Here is a 6,838-nt window from a genome sequence, read left to right on the forward strand (position 1 = left end):
TCAATGATAAGACAAGGCATAATCACTTGAGTGTCATGGACGAAGGGTCGAACCAATGTACAATACGTTTTTTATGTTATTCTGAAATGAAAAATCATGGGCTATGCTGAATCACAACCATACACAACTAGTCGGACGCCCTGGCCACTCCGGCCACCGTGGTCCCCTAGTAGCTAAGTGGTACAGAGGATGTTCGCTTGAGAATACCCTTCTCATACTTCCATAATGCTGATGTTACTAAACCTAAGTAAACAGGTTCTACAAAAACCTTTTCAAAGCAATTAGGAAGTATAGAGGAACGTCAAAGGGGTGCAACATCGGGGACAGAACTCTTGAGTTCATAAATGCCAGACTTCAGTAGCTTAAAGCATAAGGGAAATTAAGCAAGTCGACCAAACAGTACATTGAAGTTGGTATTTATAAGATAATATTGATGGTTAGAGACAGCTTAGCATGATAGGAACCAAGGTTGCACTGAAAGCAATGGACTCACCGAACGCCTCCTGAAAGTCATGTACGTACACACGCGAGTGTACATTGGGAAAAATAGAAACATAACAAACAGCCAAATTTAACGTAAGGTCCCTCGGTAATATCGACCAATGGCTTCACCTTATATACCTGATGATCTCGTACAGTATCGAACTGCGTAAGTGCACCGAGAGAAAGAGAAACAAAGATGTCTGTGTCGCAACCTAGGTTTCCTAGTAATACCGATCGGACCCACCCAATCCTTCTGTGAATATTTTCATCTGAAATAAGGTAATGGGTAAAATTTCAAGAGCGAAGTTTTCGCCAAATCTACCTAAAAAAAAATCTGCTTAAAATCATAAAAACGTAGGATTATTTCAGGGATGTTATCTGGACATTTCAAACCGTTTTATAAAGAATAGGTCAAAACATGTAAGCTGTTTTGTTCAAACAGCCAAACCCCGGCGCGCTGTTCGATCTTTTAAAGCTGAAGCTACCCGTTTATGTTTGTTTGTTTTCAATGGTACAAGAGTCATCGAGCCAATGATAAGATACGATACTACTAGTGATAACAAATGAGGAAGTTGTACTCACATGGTGAGTTGCTTGAATATCACGGTTTGTTCAAATAATAACCTCTCCGTTTCTTTTCGCTGTACGGTTATGTTTGATTGTTTTCAGTGTGTAGCGAAAGTGGAAAGTTAAACCCAAGACCCGATAGATGTAAATACTCAAACGCGACTCAACCCAGCGAGGACAGGCGGACCAAAATGTTCGGTAACTTGTGCATCACCTCGTAGAAACACGAGAAATTTCAGTTCGTCCCCCCTGCGATTTACAATGGTGATAAGTTCATTTAGCCGTTTTTGTCCAATGCAGTCTATTTAAATGAAAATAGGTATGTGCAGAAAGGTCAACACGTTTCGTAAGCTGTTACCAGGTCGCTGCTGATCATTATGAACTGTCCATCCTCTTTGTTTTGGTCTGACTCCTGTCAGTATTATTTCATCAATGGTGTTATTTTGCTAGCTGGCACTGTCGAAAACCCATCATTAATGATATGTCGTGAAATATGTACGTGAATAATGAAAGACACGGATGACCTGATATAGACAAACTACAAGTACATCGTTTTGCAAACATTAACTATACTATTTTAAAATTTTATAAAAATGAAACTACTGGCAAACTAGCATACAAATGCTGTGTAATAAACTGAGTATGACGAAATACCCAAACGCTCTTACAGGCCAAAAAGGCAAGGATTGGCAGAACGGTATGTTAGGAAACGCCCAAACTTCAGACTCATTACTCAACAAAATACAGTTGTACAAAGTGACTGGTTGGCTAAATAGCACACAAATCAACCACTGACGATTGTGAAATGTGTTTAACCAAAACAGTATTGATAGGCCAACACGAATGTCCTCATTTATTCAAACTACGGGTACATCATCTTGCAGCCTTAACTACGAATCTCAAAGCAGTAGACTGTACAAGCGGGAGACTTCTACGAAATAGCGTACAAGCGCACTACTGAGGTTGTGAGGAACCAAAAAGGCAAGGATTTGCAGACCAAGTTGTTAGGAAACCTCAGGTTCATTATTTAGCCAATCTCAATAAAATATCACACAGTTGTACTAAATGACAGGACTTGATAAATACACAGTACTCAAACCAACCACTAATAATTGTGAAATGTCGTGTCAAATCAAAATCATAATGATAGGCAAACACGGATGTCCTCATATATTCAAACTACGGGTACATCATCTTGCAGCATTAACTAAGCGTCTCAAAATTGTACAAACAGGAGACTACTGGCAAAATAGCATTTAGTCAAAATACCAATCACTAAATTAAGGTTCCGTTCTGCATTATAATAAATATGACGAGTACAATAGGTGAAAGGGAGGGTTTTGTGCGGGCCCATTTTCCATATTGCATTAAGAGGGCTGAGTGCTCCTCTATCTTGGGACATCTGAGCTTCATATCGGTTATAGGTGGCTCATTGGCACGTTCACGACGGCACTGAAAGGTCGGGAATTTCATTATGAAATTTCTCAGACGGCGGTCTTCCCCGACGCCAGAGAAAATTAACTACCGTTAACTCAAGGGTTTTCAACCCAAAGGGTTGAGTTCGTGATAAAAAAAAATCTAATTTAATCTAAGGCACTTACGGTGTCCTCTAGTGGTGTTCATTGTACTTACCTAAAACAAAAACAAAAAACTAACGTTAAAATCCAAAAGCAAAGTGATACATATTTATTATACTCCTGTAAAAACGACTAAAAAATCTAAAAGAATAGATCTATAATTAACAATTATTTCTTTTATACTGCTCTTACCTGATAATTTAATTCATTATATCTAAGAAACAAGGCTATCAAATTTTTTTAAGAGGGCAAAGAAGCTGCCCCGGATGAAAAAGTATTATCGTATAAGCTAGAGATTATTCCCGCGGTAAATATTTGAATAGATTATTCCCATTTTTGCATATGAATTTTAACCGCTAGTACCACGCTACTGTATCTAGCATTGCTCAATTAAAACAGTTTAATTTTATGCCCTACCTAATTAAATTATCTCTTACTGTTTATCTGTTCTAATTAATTTCATAATTGGTAAGTACTCAGAGATGGATAATTAACCACGAAGCTCATCCAAAGAATGGAACATTAAATATTAAAAAAATCATGAATTTTGTAACGACAAATACGGGACCACTTTTAAACGGAGTTAACCCTCTCGGCTAATTTTGTGTTCAATTTTTCATTGATTGCATTGTTTTGACCGCCTACAGCAAGGAATGGAGTGGAGTAGAGAAAGAAAAAAAAGAGAGTGAGAGAATGGGAGAGTGGGAGAGAGCCTAGTGACTCATAAGGGTAAGGGTAAAATATAAAAATAAAGAAATAGACGGAGAAAGTGGTAGAGAGAGAGAGAGAGAGAGAGAGAGAGAGAGAGAGAGAAAGAGAGGGAGAGAATGGCAGAGAGAGAGAGAGTGAGAGAGAGAGAGTGAGAGAGAGAGCGAGAGAGAGAGCGAGAGAGAGAGGTACAGAGGAGAAGAGAAAGAATGAAAGGTACCGAAACAAAGAGGAGAAAGAGGAACAGAGAGAGATAAAAGAAAATGATAGAACATGAGAAAGAGAGAGAGAGAGAGAGAGATACAGAGGGAGAGGGGGAGAGGGAGAGAGAGAGTGATAGAGAGGGGGTGGGGGGGGGTGCGGGGGGGAGAGGTACTGAGATGGATGGGGAAGGATGAGAGGGGGACAGAGAGAAAAATAGAGAGAGTGTGAACGAAAGAAAGGTACTTAGAGGGAGAGATATAGAAAGGAATAAAGGGGGAGAGAGAGAAAGTGAAAGAGTGAGAGGATGAGGGGGAGGGAGAAATAATGAAAAGTACCAAGATAGGGAAGAGAGAGTGAGGTGATAGTTATTTCAGGACTTTGGCTATTATTTATTCCTTCATAAACTAATTTTACTTACTTCTAATCAATGTTTTCATGTGTTGCTGAAAGAAAAAAACCGGGTTCGAATAATGCAGGGCTGCATTCGAACCCGATTTATAAATGGGCTTTTTTCAAAAACATCGGCACCCCGAGGGTTCATATAACCTCGTAGTTGAAATACCCTCGTAAAAGGAAAAAGAAAAAAACTTTCTGTGATTATTGTCATAACCAGAAACTGATTCTTCGGAAATTGAGTCCAGAAGGAGGGAGGCGATAGGACGTTATTGTCGGAATGAGCGACGTTGGAAGCGGTACCACGATTGTCATTTCCCATCGAGACGATCCTCCTGGCGATTGCTTTTTGGAAAGGGGGGCCCCAAATAATATTATGAGATTGTACTCGGAATGGAACACCTGGTGAATGCCGGCGGGTCGTACGAAATCAAATAATATCCCAGCGACTCTAAATCAAACGGGGAACCTTTCTTCGATATTCCAACCCGGCCGGATTAAGAAGTGAACCGGGGAAACGGGATCAAGAATGAAAAACGATCCGAGGGAGAAATTTTCTGAGACATTTAAAAAGTTGGAAATCTTACGCCGGTCACATACGTACAGTACACAACTGTACTGACTAACCTCTAGATTTCAGTCTCAGTTTAGCTCAACTGCACAGTTAAACTGAGACGAATGAAATTTTAATTTTTTCAACTGAATGTTTCAACTGATCGTTGCGTTTTTGGGGGTTCAACTGTACATTCTCAGTTCAATTTGTGCTAAACAGAGAAGATGTAATATTTTCCTCCTCTTTGTTATCGTTCTTATATTTTATACCATCACTTTCATATGTTTCTAATTATGTGGGATAATGTTTCCAAGAAGTTGAGGTGATATTCTAGTTGAAAATTTGAAACACTCATATGACCGTTCTGTTGCTAGAAATCTCAAGTTAGCAGTTAATCTTTCATGTTCTCATTACTGTATCTTTCTTCTTAATCAAAGGAGAAACCAGAGAAAGCATAATAATAATATATCTAACAGCTTTTTCGATTTTTTACTTTTTTTTTGTAAAATTACACAAATTAAACCGAGAGCGGGCAAATCATCCTGATCTTTCGAATCCATTGTAAAAATTGAAGGATTGAATTGTAGAGTGTGCTTCACAGAGTACACTTTCAAATGAACGTGTCTATTGTCAAACAACTACCACCCAACAAATAGCTCCACTACCTTTTCTCCTTCGAATCATTTAACAAATTAAGTAAAACCACTCAATCATTTTAGACTAACTAAAGTGTTTAATCTAAATAACAAATTATCGCTGGCTATAACTAAACATTAGGGTCCAGTTGGTCCAAGGACTAATCAAACTGATCAGACTGCATCAAACGACGCGCAAAATATACCTAGTCATTTAGTTTACGTGAAAAATATTATTACTATTAGGAGATGATCTAAGCACATAGCATAACAGCTCAAGATACCATACCGTAGGTTACGCACATGACCTGGTAACAATCAAAGGAGAATGTTACGACTTCACATCAGTTGCAAAACACCCTAAACATTGCAGAAACATGGTAAGAGAAAACCAGTTTAAACATTAAACCTAAGAAAACGTCTCTCATACCTTACAGGAAGAAGGAAGCTAAAGCTAAAAACACTCACTCTAAAGATGAAGCCTTAACGTTCCTTAAAGAAACTAAGTTCTTGGTATAACGCTCGACCAAAGGCTCGAATGGACATATAAGCATGATACTACAAAGGGCCAGTGGAGCAACAAACGATGAGCGAGATTGGACAGCAAAAACTGGGGAATAAATCTTAAAAAACGGTTAGAACTATCGATCCAGTTGACCATCGTGGACAGTAATCCTCGCTGTTTTGGTATTACGCTCTCCTCAGTGGTTGGTATGCGTGTTAAACCGTCAATTGTGTCCTTTTTTGCTGAGTAAGGTAACACGGTGAAATAGACCTCGCCCAAAGCAGAGGGAATGGGCGAAACAGGTTAGAAACGGACAAACTACTCTTTCTTTCCCTTCAAGATGTAATCTCGTAATATTAACAGACAAAATACACCTAAAAGGACCCACTGCAAAAGATGAAGCTTCGTCTGTCTCTAGGGAAACTAAATACTGTTGAGAAAAGTTGGTCTTTCAGTACTAGGTATATACCTTGACTAAAGGCACGAATTGATATGTAGACAGTTACGAGGACGACAATAATGTAGCCGAAGAGTGGATATCAAAAACTGGGGAATAAACCTCAGGAATGCAAAATATCACAAAAGCAGAATTGAGCAAAGATAGTGAGAAATGACTAAACGACAGGATTATCATACAATCGAGGATTTATTTCAAAATATTATCAGTTCAAATAATTGTTACTCGTTGGCACATTTACGGCATACATAATAGTAGAATAATTTATGTAGACATTTCAGAAGTCTAAATTTAGATATCTTTGAACTTTCAGTCTCAGTTGGCCGTCAAAGAGATGAATGCACACATATGGCTTTTAAAGAGCATCAAGAAGGGAAAATTCATTCTTCTAATATTTAGGCTGAACCAAACACCAACTTGATTGTTTAGCTTTTTATAAAGATTGGATTCGATTAGCGGGGTTTAAAGACAAGAAGAAGAACAAGTGGATCGAGATATCCCATATTGCTATAATCTAAATCGTATTGTCAATCCGAAGATTACCCTTCTTCGATCCTTCGAGAGACTAATGAATGAGCTTTCGTACTGAAAGTAGGTATTGAATCCATGGAAGCTTTCCAGATTAAATACTTATTTCAGAATCTTCTCAGATTGAATTGTTGGACAATCTTGGGAAACGATAGATTTTCTCTTTGGAACGGTTTAATCCTCGGAAGAGATTTGTGCTTCGGCCAATTTTTTATGATACTATAATAC

The sequence above is a fragment of the Cimex lectularius genome, unplaced genomic scaffold (assembly GCF_000648675.2).
Source record: "Cimex lectularius strain Harlan isolate CLEC.00 unplaced genomic scaffold, Clec_2.1 scaffold1, whole genome shotgun sequence".
Classification (NCBI taxonomy): domain Eukaryota; kingdom Metazoa; phylum Arthropoda; class Insecta; order Hemiptera; family Cimicidae; genus Cimex; species Cimex lectularius.